The sequence below is a fragment of the Schistocerca cancellata genome, chromosome 4 (assembly GCF_023864275.1).
Source record: "Schistocerca cancellata isolate TAMUIC-IGC-003103 chromosome 4, iqSchCanc2.1, whole genome shotgun sequence".
Lineage (NCBI taxonomy): Eukaryota > Metazoa > Arthropoda > Insecta > Orthoptera > Acrididae > Schistocerca > Schistocerca cancellata.
The window spans coordinates 79,022,009-79,043,639 of NC_064629.1; positions in this window are offsets into that span (position 1 = coordinate 79,022,009).

Genomic DNA, 21,631 nt, shown 5'->3' on the forward strand with positions numbered 1-21,631 from the left:
ATTGTTTTGCCGAAAATTGAATTACTCATTAATATTTAAAAAATCTTTCTCAAAGTCACACATCGCAGAAGCCCTCAGTGTCGTATTCAAACCAATACATTCCTTCAATGAGGGGGACTACTTGAAGGAGATAGCCCGGGTGATTCTAGGCTCTGTTACCAATCTGAGACACTGCTGGAGGTTATAACAGTGAATGATGTAGCTCTACTTATTCCCGAGCATTGTCATCAGTTTTGGGGTGGCACCTCCTCACAGAACAGGTTGCTCCAGACACAGAAGCAAATTGGAGTCTGTACCATGCAAACTAATAGGGTATGTGTACTCTACCTCCACCACATACCCCACATCACAATCAACTGCCATACTCTACTTGATTTTTCCACCTAATCCCCTGCATTAGTCTTTGGGCAGCCATCGAAACTCGCCAATCGGCAGTGATTGTTGCATGGCATGCCTGTATAAGTTATTTATATCCAGGTACAACGTGTAACTCGAATCAAGGGATATGTTGAACCTGTCACTCATGCGTTGGTTATTTGTCTTGGCATGCCTATGGACACATTGGCAAAGCCCCCATGGATCCCTCGCTCAAAGAAAAGATGCATGTCAGCTTTAGTCAATAATTCAATGCTACACTTTGTTTCCTTAACAATGCATCTCAAGACAACCCAGGTGCTGTATAATAAACGGCAGGATCCAGAGAATATATGGTCATGCATAGAGTCAGGAATTTCTCGAAAACGTCCACAAGCAAGTTCACGTCTCTGTCCATGTAAAGCCGTGCATACTCCCCTAAAGTGGAAATGTCGAATTCCTACCAGACATTCGCAGCATGCTCATAACCTGCATTTGTTGTGGCATGGCCTGTAAGGTAGCTGGAGAATGCAGTTATGTTGGGTACCCTGGTTTCGTTCAGTTTTGCCATACTATCCAGACACTAATATGAGAAAAATCCTTCCTAGTCACAAGCTGGAACTTTTCCTCGTTGGGATATGCAGCTTGAGTGATGTGCATATCTTCCCAAGGTAGAGTTTCTGGATTGGTGACTGCATAAAACGTAGCGAGTCAAAGGAGTAAAACATAATTCTTGGTGTCATTCGTTTCGAGAATGAAATACATTTCTCAACATTCTCAGGTGGGACACTGACCTGATTTTTCTCCATGCCGAAATCTGCCAAGTACTCAACAAGGAAGTGAGCGTCATACCCGCTTAAATTATGGAAGAAAACGGGTATGTGCCTTGGTAGCTGGTACTTTAAATTGCATGTATTGTGAGCTGCACCACAGAACTTCCCCGTGAGATGATATTGATCCCTACGAGGAGTTCCAGCTTTTCTGTCTAACGACTGCCCACAAATATGACAGTCAACCGCGTTGTTGTACAAATCTTCGGTCTCCTTCGATTTGGTCATGGGAACGTTGTCGCTGTTTAGTTTATCAGCCTCCCACAAACGTTTATCGAGCTCAGTGAGAAGCCAAACCGCAGGATTATGCCCGACATAAGATTTGTAGTGGTTAAGACTTGAATCATAGGACGATACAATTTGGTGCTCTGCCGCAAATGGTACGTGTTTCTCTATGAAGGTAGTATGTAAGACTGTGGGATCACCTTCACAGCGGATCACAGGAGCGAGGAGGCATTCACAGTCGGCGTACACCACAAAAGGGCATCGCTTCTGATGATGAGCATCCTTAAAGTTTGCAAATTTGTTTTCCTCACTAAGCATAATAACGTACTGGGGTCTTGGAAGCGCAATGCAGTAGAAGTTTGCTAAATACTCGCTTATAGAAAAATAATTCAGACATATTACGCAAATATGTTTTACATGACAATCTGTTCACAATTGGCAGGAAAGGTGTCAGGACATGTCTTTGATTCAAACATAATGATAACTGCTTTTCTCTTTATTTGTCTCATCGGAGAATAGGAGCATGTTTAAATTAATCTCTCCCTCATTGGCAAATTTTGAGAAATTGAGGAGGCCAATGGCTATATGCTTGCTGTGCTCTTCTGACCTGCGTTCCTTCTAGGCCATTAACATTAATCGATATTCCAGTATTCCGAGCCTCAAATTTAGGTATGTCCTGGATCTTGACGGGGAACTTTATACTATCTAAGTTATAACACTTATGAACGCCAATAAATATGCCATGTCGAGGTGTGCACTGCAGCTGATACCAATAATTGTAATTTCTTTCACAGCTAAGGACTGACCATTCAAAACGAGCCTGATCGATTTTATTTTTAACATTAATGCAGGCGATCATATCAGCTACATCCTTAGGGAGCTTGATATGGCTGGACCCTCCATTTACTTGATTGTACACATGTGTATGGAGTCCAGATGTAGCATTCATATGAGTACTTTAGCTGACCCTCTAACTTCCATTTCGGAAAACTGGGCCACTAGCCATAGGGTCATCACTATTACTAATACAATAACTACAACTATTATTTATTTATTTACACGTCAAGTTCCGTGGGACCAAATTGAGGAGCAAATCTCCAAGGTCATGGAAAGTGTCAGTACATGAAATTACAACATAAAAGTAATAACAGATAAAAATGAACGTTTATGAACCCGCAAAAAGGTCAGTCCATAAGTTTAAGTAAATGCAGTCAACAATACAACAAGAATTAGGTTAATTTTTCAAGGAACTCCTCGACAGAATAGGAGTGACCCATGAGGAAACTCTTCAGATTCGATTAGAAACGGCATGGATTACTGCTAAGAGTTTTTAATTCGAGTGGTAGCTGATTGAAAATGGATGCAGCAGTATACTGCACACCTTTCTGCGCAAGAGTTAAGGAAGTCCGATCCAAATGAAATGCAGGTACGAATCTGCCGAGTATTAAATGAGTGATAGCTGCTTATTCTTGGGAATAAGCTAATATTGTTAACAGGGATGACAGTAAGGAATATATGTATTGAGAAGCCAGTGTCAAAACACTCAGACTCGTGAACAAGGGTCGATAAGGGGTTTGTGAACTTACACCATTTATTGCCTGAACCGCCCATTTCTGAGCCAAAAATATCCTTTTACAATGGGAAGAGTTACCCCAAAATATAATACCATACGACATAAGTGAATGAAAATAAGCAAAGTAGACTAATTTTCGCGTCGAACGATCACTCACTTCAGATACCGTTAGAATAGTAAAAATGGCAGCATTAAGTCTTTGAACAAGATCATGAACGTGGACTTTCCACGACAGCTTACTATCTATCTGAACACCTAGAAATTTGAACTGTTCAGTTTCATTAATCATATGCTCATTCTATGAAATTAGAACGTCAGGTTTTGTTGAATTGTGTGTTAGAAACTGTAAAAACTGAGTCTTACAGTGATTTAGCGTTAGTTTATTTTCTACACGCCATGAACTTACGTCATTAACTGCATTATTTGAAACCTGGCCAATGTTGCACACAGCATCCATTACTACCAAGCTAGTGTCATCAGCAAACAGAACTATTTTAGACTCACCCTTAATACTAGAGGGCAAATCATTTATATAAGTAAGGAACAGGAGTGGCACCAACACTGATCACTGGGGCACCCCCCACTTGACCATACCCTACTCAGACCCCATATCACAGCCATATTCATCATCGTGAATAATGACCTTTAGCTGTCTGTTGCTAAAGTAAGAGGTGAACCAATTGTGAGCTGCTGCCTGTATACTGTAATTATCCAACTTCTGGAGCAATATTTTGTGATCAACACAATCGAATGCATTAGTTAAATCAAAAAAGATGCCTAGCATTCGAAACCTTTTGTTTAATCCACCCAGTACCTCACAGAGAATAGAGAATATAGCATTTTCAGTTGTTAAACGACTTCTAAAGCTGAACTGTACATTTGATATCAAATCATGTGATATAAAATGATCAATTATCCTTACATACACACCATTTTCAATAACTTTAGCAAACACTGATGGCATAGAAATAGGTCTAAAATTATTTACATTATCCCTTTCTCCCTTTTTTAAAGCGGCTTTACTACTGAGTACTTTAATCGTTCAGGAAACTGACCATTCCTAAGTGAAAAATTACAAATATGGCTAAATACAGGGCTACCATGTGCAGCACAGTCTTTAATATTCTGCTAGGCACTCCATCATAACCATGAGAGTCCTTAGTCTTCAGTGATTTAATTACTGACTCAATCTCCCCCTTTTCTGTATCACAGAGGAGTATTTCAGACATCAATCTCCGAAAGGCGTTGGCCTAGAAAGTTATTTGATTCCCTGTAGAAACTAAATTTTTATTTAATTCACCATCAATGCTCAGACAATAATTGTTAAATACTGTACATTTTTACTGCGAACTGACTTTATATCTTCAACCTTGTGCTGCTGACCAGACACTTCCTTCACAACTGACCATATGGTTTTAATTTTATCCTGTGACTTAGCTGTTCTATTTGCATATCACATACTCTTTGCCTTAGTAATAACGTTTTTAAGGATCTTACAGTACTGTTTGTCATGGGCTACTGCTGCTTGATTGTGACTTGATTGGAATTTAGGTTTTATGTGATTTCCCTAAATCGCTTCAGGTAAATCCCCTTGGCAGTGAAGCATACCTCACCAGACCCCACTTTGGCGATGGAGGCTTTGCCGTCCCCCATACCTGCGCCACAGCATATTGCATGGATGATGGTGCTGTAGAGAAAGAATAACAAGAAATAAGTACATTGTTCCAGACGTCACCAGCTGCTGCTACTGCAAGGAAAGAAAGAACACCGATTATTATTATTATTTGTATGGATGTGTTGTTATGGTCTTCAGTCCTGAGACTGGTTTGATGCAGCTGTCCATGCTACTCTATCCTATGCAAGCTCCTTCATCTCCCCATACCTACTGCAACCTACATCCTTCTCAATCTGGTTAGTGTATTCATCTCTTGGTCTCCCTCTACGATTTTTACCCTCCACACTGCCCTCCAATACTAAACTGGTGATTCCTTGATGCCTCAGAATATGTCCTACCGACTGATCCCTTCTTCTAGTCAAGTTGTGCCACAAACTTCTCTTCTCTCCAATCCTATTCAATACTTCCTCATTAGTTATGTGATCTACCCACCTAATCTTCAGCATTCTTCTGTAGCACCACATTTCGAAAGCTTCTATTCTCTTCTTGTCCAAACTATTTATCGTCCATGTTTCACTTCGATATATGGCTACACTCCATACAAATACTTTCAGAAACGACTTCCTGACACCTAAATCTATACTCGATGTTAACAAATTTCTCTTCCTCAGAAATGCTTTCCTCGCCGTTACCAGTCTACATTTTATATCCTCTCTACTTCGACCATCATCAGTTATTTTGCTCCCCAAATAGCAAAACTCCTTTACTACTTTAAGTGTCTCATTTCCTAATCTAATTCCCTCAGCATCACCTGACGTAATTCGACTACATTCCATTACCCTCGTTTTGCTTTTGTTGATGTTCATCTTATATCCTCCTTTCAAGACCCTGTCCATTCCGTTCAACTGCTCTTCCAAGTCCTTTGCTGTCTCTGACAGAATTACAATGTCATCGGCAAACCTCAAAGTTTTTATTTTTTCTCTATGGATTTTAATACCTACTCCTAATTTTTCTTTTGTTTCCTTCACTGCTTGCTCAATATACAGATTGAATAACATCAGGGAGAGGCTACAACCCTGTCTCACCCCCTTCCCCTACCACTGCTTCCCTTTGATATCACTCGACTCTTATAACTGCCATCTGGTTTCTGTACAAATTGTAAATAGCTTTTCTCTCCCTGTATTTTACCCCTGCCACCTTCAGAATTTGAAAGAGAGTATTCCAGTCAACATTGTCAAAAGCTTTCTCTAAGTCTACAAATGCTAGAAACGCAGGTTTGCCTTTCCTTAATCTAGCTTCTAAGATAAGTCATAGGGTCTGTATTGCCTCACGTGTTACGATATTTCTACGGAATCCAAACTGATCTTCCCCGAGGTCAGCTTCTACTAGTTTTTCCATTCATCTGTAAAGAATTCGCATTAGTATTTGGCAGCCGTGACTTGTTAAACTGATAGTTCGGTAATTTTCACATCTGTCAACACCTGCTTTCTTTGAAATTGGAATTATTATATTCTTCTTGAAGTCTGAGGGTATTTCGCCTGTCTCATACATCTTGCTCACCAGATGGTAGAGTTTTGTCAGGACTGGCTCTCCCAAGGCTGTCAGTATTTCTAATGGAATGTTGTCTACTCCCGGGCTTTGTTTCGACTCAGGTCTTTCAGTGCTCTGTCAAACTCTTCACGCAGTATCAATCTCCCATTTCATCCTCATCTACATCCTCTTCCATTTCCAAAATATTGTCCTCTAGTACATCGCCCTTGTATAGACCCTCTTTATACTCCTTCCATCTTTCTGCTTTCTCTTCTTTGCTTAGAACTGGATTTCCATCTGAGCTCTTAATATTCATACAAGTGGTTCTCTTTTCTCCAAAGGTCTCTTTAATTTTCCTGTAGGCAGTATCTATCTTACCCCTAGTGAGATAAGCCTCTACATCCTTACATTTGTCCTCTAGCCATCCCTGCTTAGCCATTTTGCACTTCTATTTGTATGGATACATATATAAAAATTATTTCGCCCTGGCTCATTGGTATCCCCCTCAGGTCATCCAGCTTCTCCTCATCCTAATGACAGTCTCTCTCCATATCCTCCTCCCACTGTGGAATTTCGTCCTCACCTGAACCGGGGGAAGAGCCATCTGTCCAGCTCACTGCTATCGTCTAAAACCACATATTAATTTTTTAATAATAAAAACATATGCACACAAAAAAACTAAAAAAGTATTTTTAAGAATATACACTTACAGGAGGTCTGCTATGGCTCCTGCTTATCCTTGATACATACCTGTCCCTGTTCCTCTTCTTCTACCAGGAAATCATCTACAACAACAAAGAATAGGCACCATGTTATATATACGATGAAATTTTTATCAAACAGCAACATATTATATACATACAATACTACAAAGAAGAAATATATATATATTACTTACAATGCTGATGCTGCTGCTGTTGCTGGCTTTCAGCAGCCACATCACCAATTACGTGTTGGACATATACTGAAATATTCAGATTACATGTATTCAATACTACAAAATTCTTAGTGAAAAAGTTACAGTTATCGATTTTGATTTTCGAAGTCATGTACAACAGCAAACTGACTGACCCTAAATAACAGCTGGCGTAAGCTGGCTCCAAAAAGCAAAGAGATTGTAAGAAGATCGATAATAGACACCAGAGCAAGTGTGCCTATCAGGAAAGAGGCCAAAGACAGACTCGCAAGAAACACACTGCAACGCCCTCTCAGCCACCAGTCTTAGGGCCAGTTAGTCATCCAGTGAGGCAATGAGTCAAGTCATCAGTTGCAGCACAGTGGTAGTCGCAGTCACAGTTAGCTCAGCCTCTAGCTCAGAGCCAATCAGTACCTAGCGACCAGAGTAGTGTACATAACGGAACTTGTATTTCACTAGCAATGGGGCTAATGTAGACTATTACAGAAGAACTTGTACCACAATACCTGGACTATATTAAGTAACTTCTTGTTCTTATGAATAAGTAATCTTCTTAACACAGGTACATGTCTGCAGTTTGTGTTATAGAAAAGGATACCAGCCACCAAACAACACCCTCTACTTGCTTCCCATGGTACAGCTCTACAAGGACAATGAGTCGACACAAAAGTATATTCTTGTATATGAAGAAGAAGAATATATATACTACTTCCAATGCTGTTGCTGCAGGTGAAGACTCTCCACCTCCAATTCATCCACAATTTGGATGTATGATGAAACAATATGACGAAATGTATTTAGTATTGTTACTACAAAATTCTTAGTGGGAGAAAAAGTTACAGTTGCTAATTTTAATATTAACTTATCAGGTAATTTCCATTGCCTTGGGCATTTGCTGCCACTGACATTGCTACTGCTATTTCTTGATGCCCCTGCAGAAGGCTTCATGTTGGTACAGAGAACATGACAACGAAGCAAACAGACTAGTAACACATGAAGGAGCCATCAAATCAAGCTGAGCCAACTGCAAACAACAGCAGAATGAGGTCGGGGAGTAAGGGATAGGGTTTATATAGATTCATGTTATGCCCAATAATTTGGTGGGAACCATTCAGATTCCAGTGCTCGGGGAAACCTTGGTCAATAGGTTTGGACAGATTGGTCCGTGCACACACAAACAGGAAGCAGCCATTTGAGAGAGAGAGAGAGAGAGAGAGAGGGAGAGAGAGAGAGAGAGAGAGAGAGAGCATATGTTCTGACAAGAATTTCCTGGGTATCAGTATCAAAGAATTCTCTCCACCTCAAGCTTTTGTTCAGTGATTAGCGCGACTTCTGCTCTGCACTCTGCACAAGCCGGCCCTGTGTATACACCTCTCTCCCAATCTGAACGCGAGGAGATACATGAATCGGCTGGCACATCTGCCCTGCAGTCAGTGATAAGACGTCATCAGAAGACTTTTAACAGAGTAATTACATGTGGTAGGTTATGTTGATCTTGATGTCATGACAGAATTTTTTGCATGATCAGAAAAAAGGCGATGTACTTAATTACTTCTTTTCAATGTATTTTACAAGACTTGCATCTCACAAAACAGCAGAGAATGACGAATTTTTCCCTCCAAATAAAAGAGAGATCCAACACACACAAATTAAATTTTATACATAAACTATGTAATTGACATTGATTTGAACTTCGTGCCATGAGATCCTGCCTCTCCAGCACACCAATTTTCAGGTAGGGGAGAGGGCTGCTAGATTTAACAGAGGGTGAGGGGTTAATTAACTTATAGCTTTAATTAATTAATCAATTAATTGGATATCAAAGGTGTTTGTATCTCCAAGCCATTAGCCATTAGCAGAAAGTTTGGATCAGAGATATCATAAGCAGAACAGTGCTCGGTTTTTTAAAGAACAAAAAAATGGTCAAATGGCTCTACATAAGGACATCACGCAACACCCAGTCATCTTTTAGAGAACATTTGAGTGGGTTCAAATAGAAGGCAAATGAAACTGTGGAGACTTTTTCAGAGAGAACCTTTAATGTAAATGCCCAGACATATAAATGACAAGGAAACCAGAAGTGAATCGCCTCATATTCACGGAGCAGAAAACAGAGCTCAATATGTGTTTTTGCGAGGAATTCCTGGAGAATTTTCGCGAAGAGTATGCATGAAAAATCCACCGGAAAACAACCCCAGTAAGTCAGATACTAATGCAGAGACGAATTGTTGTTTGATGGGCTTTGTAAATGGTAAAGAATGTAAATTTTTAGTCGATACCAGTGCACATGTATCTGTGATTAGTCTAGACCTTGTGGGTAGGGGAAGACTAAGGAGTCTGAGGTATAAATTACAAGGAGTGGGAAATAATGATTTGATATCACAGGGCACAACACAGCTCCTTTTTACGATTGGAACTACAAAGTTTCATGAGCATATGGAAGTGTTGCCAACTGTGGGACAAGGGTATTTCGAGATTCTCGGCCTTGACTTCCTTGATAGGCATCATGCAAAATTTAATCACTCACAGCACACAGTTGAACTTGGTGGGAACTTGTTTCTGATGAGTTCAACAGCTATAAATGTTTTTGTATTGCACAGAACGCCGACTGTTAAGGTATCACCAAATGAACTGTATACACATAAATTAAAGATAATTATAAATGACAAAGTACCTGCTGGTATGGGGAAGTTAGTTTGGGTAACTGTAGACGCCTATGTGCCACAGCAGAGATCATGTGCGGTTGAGTTAGTGCAGAACAATGAAGTATTAGATGAAATGCATTGTTTTATACAAAGAAGTACTGATCGCATAACCAACGTCAATGGGGAAGTGATGATTCCAGTAAGCTTAACTTTGGGACAAATGAAGTGAATCTCCTGAAAGGACTAAATATAGCGAATTTAGAGATACTCCAGTACGAGGATATCAATCGATCATGTGAAGACTGAAGCATCAAACAAATCGTCTATGCATTTGTACTACATGCCAAGGTTCATCACTTGAAAGACAGTGAATGTGGAACCATGGAAACCTTGTTGTTAAGACATTCAGATTTATTCAGTTCAAATGCTCCACTACTAGCAAATCATATTACATAACAACGCATACCAATAGGTGATAATCCACCAATTTATAGGAAACCATACATAATAGTGAAACACGTGCAGCCACTAGTAGACGAATTTATAGATCAACGATTAAGTGAGGTACTATCGAGTATAGTGATAGCCCATGGTCAGCAAATATTGTTGTTGTATCAAAAAAGTCTGTTGACAGCACTCAAAAATATCGATTCCATTGTGACTACCATTACTTGAATGCAAGAACCACAACAGATGCGTATCCAATTTCAAACATCATAATACATTACATACCCTAGGAAGATGTAAATACTTTTCAGCGATTGATCTTAGAAGTGGTTATCATCAACTGGTAGTGTTTCCTGAAGACAGACCCAAGACAGCTTTCACAACAAAAAAATGGTTCAAATGGTACTGAGCACTATGGGACTTAACATCTGTGGGCATCAGTCCCATAGAACTTAGAACTACTTAAACCTAACTAATCTAAGGACATCACACACATCCATGCCCAAAGCAGGATTCGAACCTGCGACTGTAGCAGTCGCGCGGTTCCAGACTGAGCGCCTGAACCGCTAGACCACCGCGGCCGGCTTTCACAACACTTTCAGGTCATTTCCATTATCAGAGAATGCCGTTTGGATTGAAAATTTCTCTGGCTACACTCCAACGCTTATTATATGAGGTACTTTGTGTGTTAAAACCAAGGATCTGTATGGCATGCCTTGACAATATAATTGTCTATTCGAGAACTGTAGAAGATCATGTTAAGCATCTAGATAAATTATTTAGTAGATTGAGGATAGCACACTTACGATTAGTGTGGCGAAATGCCATTTTGTTCAATCACAAGTAAATTATCTTGGGCATATTATCAATCAAGATGGAGCGAGGACAGATCTTTGACTTACTTCTGCTGTACACGATTTTCCAATCCAACACACTATTAAACAATTACAGTCTTTTATTGGGTCACACAATTATTGTGGTAAGTTTGTGATGGAATTCACAGAAACCGCATGTCTGTTGACTAAGTCACTACCAAAATGTGTTAGTTTTCAGTGGACAAGACAGTGTTAAGAAGTGTTCAAGAAGCACAAGGAGGTACTAATACCAGATCCTGTGTTAATATTCCACGACTGTGAATAGGAATTCATACCTGTGTGTGATGTATCCAACGATGCTTTGGCCAGTATTTTAGAACAAAATGTTGATGGGACAGCACGTCTGATGGTATATGCTTCCAGACAATTGCATAAGTCTGACACTAATTATTCGACAATTGAAAAAGAAATGTTTGCAGTTATTTACAGAACCTCTTATTTTCGTTGTTATTTGTACAGTCAGAAATTCAAAATTATAACAGACCTTGTGCATTGAAAATGGTTATTAGGGTTGAAAGACCCATCAAGGCGATTGCAGAGATGAGCATTAAAATTAAGTGAGTTTGACTATGAAGTATAGGAGTCAAACACACAAACATAGATAAGCTAAGTAGGAAGATAGCAGTTTTACAGGCAGTACATGAAAGCCAGGAAGATTGGTTAAAGGCGCAATCAACTGACAGAGAATGTATTCAAACAGAACCTCAGTTTGAAATGCAAAAAGACTTGCTATGCAGTCCAACGAAGTGTGGACCTTGCATTGTAGTTCCTGCAGCACTGAGAACAGAAGTATTACGTCAAACACACGACCATGTCTTATCGAGTCATGGAGGGAAAAGAACAACTGACAGGTGTGTAGTTGAAAGATTCTGGTGGAAACCATGTCGCAGTGATGTAGAACAATACACAAGAACTGCATCCCATGGGCACAAAGAGCAGATTGGAATTACCAGAAAATTCAGAGACTACCAGAAGCTGACAAACCATTTTATATGTTGGGATAGGATGTTTTAGGACAATAGGGTAATAAATATTTGTTTATGATGCTAGATATTTTTCACAATATTAAGTTATGATAGCTATTCCAGATCAGTAAACAAGTACAGACGCACAGGCCACGTTAACAATTGGTTACTGAAACTTGTCATTCCAAAAACCATTATTACGGTTCAGGGTACTAACTTTGCATCCAAGCTAATGAAGCAGTTATGTCGTTTACTGAAAATTAAGAAGTTACCAACCAGCCCATTCCATCCTCAAACGAATGGACAAACAGAATGAGTTCACCATATTTTATACAAAACGTTAAGCCAATATATAATTCGCAGGATTCAAATTGGGACATATATTTCAGTTTTATCATCAGGGCACATAATTTAAATGTTCATACTGGAACTGGCCTCTCACAGTATGAGATAGTATATGGGCGAAAAATGCCATGACATCTTGATGTAATTCAACCTAAACTGGGTCCACAGGATGACCCAGTGAAAAAATTCTGTGAAGAAACTGAGAGAAATTTGGCAAAGCGTGAAACGTGCTAACTCAAAAGCTTTAGGGAAGAAAGAATATACTGGACAACAGACAAACAAACTGTCACAATACACAATAGGACAGTGGGTATTACTTGCTAATCTGTATACCCCAAAGGGCAAAACCAAAATAATTTTAATAGCTAGCCGTACTGGCCAAGCGGTTCTAGGCACTTCAGTCTGAAACCACGCTACTGCTATGGTTGCAGGTTTGAATCCTACTTCGGGCATGGATGTTTGTGATGTTCTTAGGTTAGTTAGGTTTAAATAGTTCTAATTTCTAGGGGACTGATGACCTCTGATGTTAAGTCCCATAGTGCTCAGAGCCATTTGACCATTTTTTTTGTTTTTAACAAAATATCATGGCACTAATGAAGTTATTGAAATAACTTAACCAGTCAACATAAATCATAGTTGCCAACTAGAGCGTCCATACTCCATGTAAGTAGAGTCCAACCATTTAGAGGTGAGACTGATACATTGTCACAGATTCCTTCAACCATTACGGAAAAAGAAGAATTACTAAGAAAAAAGGAACATCAGAGAAACGTACCTCATGGACTTAGGTCTAGAAAATAGCATAAATTTCATGTAAATGCACATATAGTGTTTGTTAGCTACTTTTTTTCTTATCATGTTCTGTGTTTATGTACTTGCATAAACGAGGTAGGGGTTGATAGTGCATCATTTTGTCTTAGGTGGTGTACCAGGATGTTACGTGGAAAACTTTTTCTGAGTATAATACTCCTGTACTATAGCAGAGGAGATGTGATACAGAATCAGCCTCTGTACAATGGAATTTTATTTGCTAGGTGATCAGATGTTCTACACGTGTGTCACATATGGACATTCGTATTTACATTCAATACTTGGAAGGTAAGAAATGATGTGTGAAGACTACAGGAAAGGCTCACAACATTACAACAAGAAGCGGGAAAAATGGATTATTGGAAGATATGCATAATGAGTATCAGGAGTTAAAGCTCTTGTATGAGAAACTGAAGACTCAGTTGCAACAGTGAACAGAAGTAGTACCAAGAACGCTAATACATACATAATTAGGTCGGTAAGATGTGGGAGAGAAACTGCTAAAATCTGTGTGTGGAACAGCGAATAATGAAGATACCAAAAATTTAGACAGCACACTTCTAAATGTACAAGAGTTAACGAAAGATACAAAAGCAAAAGTAGATTGGCACACAACACACCTAGGAAACATGGTGTAAGGAATATTTAACGTTACTAAAAGAGTATGGAACTTAACAACAGAATTAGAACAATATGCGCAGAACCACAGAAATGTCTTACATAGTGATGTATAGAAAATACAAAACTAGCTAAGCATACTGGATCAGAAAGTGGTAATAGCTACATTGTTCCGAACGTTAGCAGACAGATTAAACAATAGAAGGAATGAGGTCGAAACTTTCCCGTCCATCAAGTTACTCATAGACAATTCAGGGTAACGTTATTAAATCCAAGCAAATATTAATGGCATTACAGAAATCACAAAGAGACGTTCCACAGAGACTACAACATGTGCCTATAACCAGTAAGAATGTAGCCTTATTTTATCTCATATCTGATGTAAGAGTGGATACTGATCAAGCCAGATTGCACATTAAAATACAATTTCCAGGAGTAGGTACCCAAATGTGCAATACCACTATTATACAATACCAGTATTACACAGCAGTCGTCGCGCCACCAGGGTCGCTGACATCACCCACTGGACGTGGTTACACTGAGCTAATGTCAGCAGCTGAATTAGCAACAGCTGAGGCTGCTGCAGAAGAACGACAGCTTGTAAATATTGTGAATAAATAACTGCATTCTAATAATGTTTCATTGGTGTTGTTGATGCTTCACAGGTTCACAACAGCTATCCTGACACCACATAGAGATGTGTGCACTCAGCCCTCTGTAGAATTTTGGTTTCGGCTGTGAAAAATAAGAAGTAGTGTCCCACTCAGATTAAGCACATTCTTCAGATAAGACATTCAGCATCACAATCTGCATTCGATCCTTTAGATGTGATTGAAGGTATGAACAGGCAGTACCTGCTAAACCAATACCCTGTTTTTTTTTCAAAAATATTTGATAGTTTACACAATCGAAGATTTTTGAGAGGTCACAAAAAATACCTACTGGTCATATTTTTTTATTACTGTCTTCCAAACCTTGCTTGTTGAAAGAGAATATTCCTTGTTCTGTAGAAAGACCAGCATCCAGCATGAAACCCAAAGTGACTTTTGTTGAGGACATAGTGGAAGTTTACATGATCAACAATCATTCTATACTTGAGTTTTTCAAGAATTTTTGAAAAGACAGCTGGAAGGGAAATTGGGCGATAGTTTGTGACATTACTTTTATCTGAGGAAATCGGATACCTTTTTTTTATTTTATCGATCTCAGCTGCATTGATATAAAATTCAGTTGTAGTGGTTACTGATTTTGGGCTGATGCACTCGTTTGCAAACCACGCACCTTGCTAATAACTGTAATTATCCATACAACATGGTGCCAAAAACCACAGCAAGTACCCTCATTGATCTTAGCCTATGGGTCCAATGCTACTGACTAACACAACCAAACTGATTTTTATCACATTTTTTAAAGAGTGGTATCACTACTGCCAGTTTTAATTTATCAGTGATAATTCCTTCTTGCAGAGATTTATTGAATATATTATGTAAGACTGCACTTTTATATTTACAATATGAAAGTATTTCAGTATTTTACTAAAAATATTGTCCACACAAACTAACTTTTTACTTTTCGTTGACTTAATCACTATTTCAATCTCATTTACTTTGACACGAGGTAGAGGTATCTGCAGCATTCTCTTGCTAATAGTTTCTGTAAAAGACCAGGTGTTTCATCCACAGATTCTCTACAGCCAGCCTTCTCCTCTACTGTCAAATAAGTTTGATTGATATTTCTGCAACCATGTTGGATTTCTCTACAATATTGTCACCTTGTTTAATTTCTCTGTGTGTCATGTTCCCTGTTTTTCTGGACATGTCCCTCTTTATCACATTCCAAATAGTTTTTATTTTGTTTTCTGTAGGCACAGATATCATCACAAAGACTGCTAATGAGGCAGATGCGTAAGACATAACTTAAAACTGATAACTATATTAGGAAACTTTCAATCAATTTTTGATGTAAAATCGGAATATAATGTTAATTTTAGTGCAAAATCTCTTTCTTGTGCATTTTCATAAGCACATTTACAAAAACCCATAACATGTACACGATCAGTGGTTGATGAATGAGCGTAAGGACTGCACAGTCCTTCTACAGTGTCAGAATGTCAAGAAATTGCTCTAGTAATTGCTCTTGTCGCTTTATATTTGTGCCATCTCTATGGCATGGCTCTTCCCATGTTGTATTGTTGACATTTCACAACATTCTTATTTAATAACATAATGTAGATGTCGGCTCTGCTCTGCTATTGTAAAACCTAAATTATTTTTCAATGCAGATATCTGGCCTCACTTGTGAAAGAACATCCAATGGAAAATATATCGGTATAGTCATGGAAGATTTGAAATTTGTCACGAAAACATAGGAAAATAATAAAATAAAGATCAAGACGATACAAAAGCACAAACTCCATTACTATAACATGAGTGAACGCGGCGAAAACAAGTTAACGTCTGAAGTAAGCACTCGATTAAACAGTTGCCTTCCCCCCTCCCTCCCACCCACCACCAACACCTGTGTCACAACTCTCTTCACAAGAAACCCTGATGATGACGAAAGGTGCGTTTCGTGCCAATGACAGCCTGTGTGAATGCAGCCATTTGAAATGCATTGTGAAATGTTTTGACATGGCGTGCCGTGACATACCATTGCGTCCAGGGTGAATCGGTCTTAATTTGGCTACAATCAATGTAATCTAAAATGTACAGGGTGTCTAAAAAAGAACTCCCTAGTTTTAAGTATAAATTTAGTGGAGAAATTAGTGAAAAATTACGTCATTGAGTACATATCATGAAAGAGAATTCCTTCAGGTTTTGTTTGGTGTTTGTAGAGATCAACGTGGGATCCACTTGTTGCCCTGCACACGTCTAGAAGATATTCCACTTCTCGCCATGCATTCACCAACATTTCAGGTGTAACTGTCTCAACTGGCACAGCGATTCTTTCCAGTGAATGATTGATGTCTCTGATCTTTTCACTGTAGACAACATTTTTTATGTGGCTCCAAAAGAGAGATGCAAGTGGGGGTAATAAGTCTGAGCTGCGTGGTGGCCAAGGTATCAGGCCAGCCCTGCCTATCCACCTTCCTGGAAAGCGAATGTAAAGAGCTGCACACACATGGTTACTGTAATGAGGTGGGGTGCCATCTTGTTGGAAAAACACAAGCGCCTTTTCCTCCTCAACATCGTCCATTTAGGGAAAGACGAACTCTGTCAACATGTCACAATAAACGTCCGTGTTTATTGTTTTTTCTACAAAAATGAAAGGGCGAATTACACAATCTTCCATCAAACCACACCAGACATTAACTTTAGGAGAGTCACGCTGATGCTGAATAACTTCATGTAGATGCTCTGCCCCCCAAATTCTGCAGCTATACGATTAACTGTTCCACTGCCATGTAATGTAGCCTCATCAGAAAAGAGAATCTCTTTTAAGAAATTGACATCATCATCAATTCTGTGTACAAAGTCAACAGCAAACTCGTTCCTTTCGCTTTTATCAGTAGGGTTTATTTCATGTAACAGTTGCAATTTGTAGGCGTGCAACTTAAGTCTTTTACACACAACGTCATACACAGTACAGTAAAAGAGTATGTGCCGGAAAGGGGGGATATAATTGTTACATCCCACTTCTGACACCAATTGTGAAAGAGTATGTGGTTTGGGGATGGGGAGAGAAACTTCTGACACCAATGTTAATGTATAAAATGGCAGGGAAGGGGGAAGGGGAAGTGGTTCATGTTAACTTCCGTTGGTGGCCGGTCGTGAAAAGTAGAGCCAGACTCTGCCTTCCAAAAGGACGTCTGTTCTGCTCGAGGTCTGGGTTACAAGAAACAGAAGCAAGTGTGTTCTGCTCCGCAGGACGCTCCGGTGTCCACACACATGATCGGTATCCCGCGCACGCTATTGGATAAAATCAATGGCGTGAATTCGCTAGCAGTTTCAGCAGAGGTCGCAGGGTGTCTTCTGTCAGCAGCTTAATTGGACAGAACCGCCTCGGTTTTAAAGGCAAGCGACCTGTGTCACGTAGACATGGTGTGAATTACTTTGGGAGAAAACTTGTAAAGATTCCACTGGGCCTTTGAAATATATTTTTTAAACCAATTCCCGGAAATATTCCTTGACTGGCTGCCATCCTGTACAGTACCTTTAGGGACCCCTAATTGTAGAGTACATCCAGCCAATGACTTCTTTGGGCTCCCAACACATGAAACATGGATCTGATCAATATCTTTAGAAGTTCTCGGTCTACCTGGTGATTTTGCTTTTAAAACACCACCAGTTTCCTTGAAAGACTTTAGGCAATGACAGATAGTTTTTGCTGTAGGTGGTTCACCACCGTACTGACGTCTAAAATTACGTTTCTCTGTTATAACTGACTCAGTTTTCACATTCCAAATAACACACTACACTTTTCGTTGCCGACTACACACCTCTTCTGCGTTTCTCTGTATTGCACTGCACACATGCCTGGACTGAACTGAGGAATCAGAGGTAAAGAACAGCACTGATTACGTCTCAAGGTCAAGCAGACCCGCCAACTGCAGGAGAACCAAACGTGGAGAGTTGACGAATCAAACACCACAAACTACAATAGTGTATGTCACTTTGTACAGATTCTAGGACACGTTAAAACTAGGGAGTTCTTTTTCAAAATACAATTCATGCTGAAAGAAGCGCTAACAGATGGCAATAAAATTCCACAATTTTTACCACCATATATCACAAATGTTATATAAATATTGCCAAAATGCAAAAAAAAGAAAACTTTACAATTCTGCATCGACATGTATCTTCAGATATCTGGAGAAGAAGAATGTGAAGTACTTCAGAACTAATGCGAAAATAGCGAGAGTTCGAATGTATTATTTCAAAACTCTAGTGTGGACCTGACATTAACAGGTTGATTAGAAATTTGAGACAGCATAATCTTCACTTACGCATTACTCATTCATCTAATTGTCATGCAGAACAATATCATGAGAAGCAGCAGTGATCGATGAACTAGATACTATGTTAGCCAAGTCACACAGTAAGTGTAATTCGTAAAATGATGTGCCCCACCTACAGCAGATGTCTTTTAAACAAGACTTATCTTTTACTCAGACATGTCACTAATGGTGATAAAAGTTATAAACGAGCTATCAAGTACCCATTAACTAGAAACTGATATAAACATAAGCAAGTGAAGCTAAAGTGCTAATGCGAAGTACAATTTACCTACCAAATATCATCTGATTGCCTAGCAGCATTTATGTTTCTGTTAGTGTCATAGATATACATATGTTGGTCTTTGTGTACAATTAATCACAAAAAATCCATATTTTAGATTCAAAATTATTATTGGAACTTCCTTTATGATACAGGACCAATACCACACTCCAACAGCAACTGAATCTAGATCTCTTACTCACTGTATTTCAAAATGTTATTTGTTTTGAAAAGAAAAATAAAGTTAACACTAAGAACAATTATTTACAGAACTGTAGGTTATGAACATAAACATAACCCTACATCATCCCCCCCCCTCTCAGTTTGTAAGCTGATTACTTGAACTGTTTGGGGAATTTCACAACTGGACCAAATGGGGTAACTTTGTTTGGTGAGACTGTTGGAGGCATGAATAACTCTTTCACTGGCAGAGTGCTCTGTAGGTTATCCTGTCGACTACTAGTGTTTGAGTTGACAAGGATGAAGTTGGCTTTCAATCTATGGAGTGAGATGTTCGTTGGTATATCCTTACTTTTTAGAGTGAAATATTTTGTTCTTCGCTCCAGGACTCCACAGGGGCCTTCATAGGGAGGTGCTAGTTTTGCTTTCACTTCGTCATTCCTCACAGGTACATGAGTTACATTTTGCAGATGTTTAATAACAAATGATATTTCCTTTACCTTGTGGGAATATTCGGAAAGGCATAGTTTATCCATATGTTGGTGTAACTGAGAAGTGAATCCTGGTGGATCTAGTTCTAGTTTGTTTTCCGACCTTACAATGAAATCACCAGCCAATGTTAGAGTTGTGCCTTACAGCATCTCCGCAGCTGTTGAGCTATTTTCTTCTCTCACACAGCGAAGCAGTCCTAGGAAACTGCTGGAATTATGTCACTCCATTTATTTTTATAATGTGCTCTAATGGCTACCTTCAATGTTCGATGCAATCTCCCTGTTTTCCCCTTTGATTGTGTGTGGTTTGCTATAGTCTAGGTTAATTTATAACCATAAATCCTCTTTAATGCTTGGAAAAGCTCTTATTGGAACTGTGCTCCTTAGTCAATCACTATTTGGTTAGGTGCACCAACTATAGTGATCCAGAAGCTATAAAATACTCATGGAACAGTTTCTGCTTGAACATCACGTAATGAGCGTTAAACGGTATATGAATTCATCTGAGGGAGTCAGGGGGCCAATTAGATCGACGTGTGACACCTTAAATCGTCCATCTGTCCTTGGAAACTGGCGAATAGCAGATTTAACATGTTTAGTCACTTCGTTCCTTTGGCATGCTATGGAGGATTTCGCACAGTTTTGTATATGTCGTTTTATGTTTGACCAAATATATCTGTGCGTTGGTAATTTCATGGAAAACTTAATACCAGGATGTGCCATATTATGGTAATGCTGAAAAACGGAATATCTAAATGCTGAGGAATATAAGTACAGATGTTACTTGTTGATATATCACAACCATAATAACATTCCACCTGCGGTTTCTTGCTGTTTAGATTTTAATGAGGTTTGAGGACTAGTGCGAAGTTTATCAAGTTCTTCATCACTCACTTGAGCATTTGCTGTCTTCTCACAACCAACTGGTACTACTTCTTCCAGTCTCGATAGACTGTCAGCCACACTATTTTCTTTTCCAGAAATGTGTCTGATACCTGTCGTAAACTATGATAAACATTGTAGTTGACATAATCGCATAGGGGTTTCCTTTACCGTTTCATTGTTTAAAATCATGTGGCAAAGGAGCATGGTCAATATACACCACAAATGAACATCCTTCAAGGAGATACTTAAAATACCTTATTGCCACGTACATGCTTAGAAGTTCCCTATCGTATGTTGAATATTCCTTTTGTGATGGCGAGAACTTTTTGAAGAAGAAACCAACTGGTTTCCATATTCCTTCTTCTTTCTGTTGCAGCACTGCACCAGCTGCAAAATCTGAAGCATCTACTATTAATATATCATCATTGTTTCTTTCTGTTGCAGCACTGCACCAGCTGCAAAATCTGAAGCATCTACAATTAATACATCATCATTGTTTACATTCGGGAATGTTAAAAGAGCTACATTTACAAGTTCCATTTTGCACTTCTCAAACTGTTTTATTGCGTCTGCTGTCCACTGCATTCTTCTTTTGTCGTTTTTCTTGGTATTCTTCAAATAATCATTTAGAATAGATTGATTATCTACTCCATGTTCCAAAGGCCTTCAATACAAATCCAGTAGGAAAAGGAAACAACATAATTCTGACACAGTTACTGGAAGTTTAAAATTAGTTATCACTTGTACTCGTTTTGGGTCTGATTTAGTAGTAGTAATAGTAGCTTTATTCATCTGTAGATCTCTTTTCACAAGGATATATCACATGTCAAAGTATTTACAAATTTAGATCAATTTAAAATAAGCTAACTCGTACACATATATACACTCCTGGAAATGGAAAAAAGAACACATTGACACCGGTGTGTCAGACCCACCATACTTGCTTCGGACACTGCGAGAGGGCTGTACAAGCAATGATCACACGCACGGCACAGCGGACACACCAGGAACCGCGGTGTTGGCCGTCGAATGGCGCTAGCTACGCAGCATTTGTGCACCGCCGCCGTCAGTGTCAGCCAGTTTGCCGTGGCATACGGAGCTCCATCGCAGT